General features: G+C 41.2%; 1 non-coding gene across 1 annotated transcript; it reads right to left on the bottom strand.

Moving 5' to 3' along the window:
• Positions 1-1,152: 1,152 nt before the first annotated feature.
• TRNAG-CCC (transfer RNA glycine (anticodon CCC)) lies at positions 1,153-1,223 on the bottom strand. The gene has a single exon. It is a non-coding gene; the product is annotated as a tRNA-Gly (tRNA).
• Between the last annotated feature and the right edge of the window lie 295 nt (positions 1,224-1,518).

The raw sequence follows: 1,518 nt of genomic DNA, 5'->3' as shown, positions 1-1,518 counted from the left end.
TTTCTTGTTCTTGCCTTTCTTGAGCACAGTGGTGACATTTTCCTTCCTCCAGTCCAGAAGCACTTCTCCCAGTCATAATCTTCCTCAACATTCCTCAGTGCATCCCATCAAGGCCCATGGAATTATGAATGTCCAGTTTGAATAAGTACTGCCTGATCTGATGGCCTTCCACAAAGGGTATACATTCCTTTCTCCAGCCTTTCCCCTTGGCCTCTGGGAGCCAGGATTCCTGAAGGCTGGTTCTAGCAGAACAGACAGGAGCAAAGAAAGAATTCAGTACTGCAGCCTTTTCCTGTGCCATCAGGTTCCTTGCCCCAAGCACCAGTGGGCTCACTTTTTCTGTAGCCTTCCTTTTGTGATGTCTGCACTTACAGAAGTCCTTCTTGTCTTCGATATCTCTTGCCTCATTCAATTCCACTTTGGCTTCAACTTTTCCAACTGCATCTCTGCATGCTCATACAATGTTGCTGTATTTCTCCTAGGTTACCTGTCCCTGATTCCACTTTCTATATTCCACCTTCTATATTCTTCCTTTTTGCATCTGAGTTCTGCCTGGAGCTCCTTGTTCATCCATGCAAGCCTCCTGGCATTTTTGCCTGACTTCCTACTCATTAGAATGGACAGCTCTTGTGTTTGAAGGAGACAATATTTGAATACTAAACAGCTTTATTTGGCTCCTCTTCTGAAATATAATATAAAACTATCAATTTTGAATGAGAAGAAAGTGTCAAGGACAGCCCTTTTATCTGAAAGTGCTAAATTGGTCAAAGAGTCACAGTTCATCTCTTTTACAATAAATGACCACGTATAGGATATTTCATACCAGTGCAGTTCTATGTTAATTAGGTATATGGCTGATAAGTTCAAATTACAAGTTACTATTTCCAGAATTCTTAGGTCATGTAAAACAATTTACTTGCATAAAAGCAGAATAGTTTCAGTAGAAGTGAACTCGTTAACAGAAGCAAACTTAAAATACTACTCAAATTACACTGTTGGATTACACAGAAAAAGCTCACAGCAACTTAGTGTCCCTGCCCAAAATTCAAGCAACAAAAAGCACAAAGGAAGAGAAAAAAACACATGGCCTATACAGATACCACATCTAGCCTGTGCTACAGGCACTGCCCAGGCAGAAGCTGGGAATTTCCATGCACCAGCTGGGAATCGAACCCAGGTCACAAGAATGGGAACCTTGCATGATACCACTACACCACTGGTGCTTCCCTGCAGCCTCCTCTCATTCATCATTATTTCACTCCAATCCACCCCAAGGCATATATAAACAAGAATCTCAGTTACCCTGCCTCAGAGGCAGGTCATAATAAGGACTACGCAGGAAAAAGAGTTTTCTTACCAGAAAAAAAATTACCTGAAGAACATAACACATATCCTAAGATACTGGCAAAAGGTCACCGGACAACTAACTACCCCCTTTTCCTAGGGAAGTTTTGAAAGAGTAAACATGGAAAACACTAAAATAGTCTGGTGTTCGTTTCTTAAAATGTGTATAAATAG

This window comes from Pseudopodoces humilis, chromosome 1 (genome assembly GCF_049639895.1).
Source record: "Pseudopodoces humilis isolate 2021_Gansu_Grassland_sample_001 chromosome 1, ASM4963989v1, whole genome shotgun sequence".
NCBI lineage: Eukaryota > Metazoa > Chordata > Aves > Passeriformes > Paridae > Pseudopodoces > Pseudopodoces humilis.
Note: the sequence above shows the minus strand (reverse complement) of the source record. Positions and strands in the feature narration are given on the sequence as shown.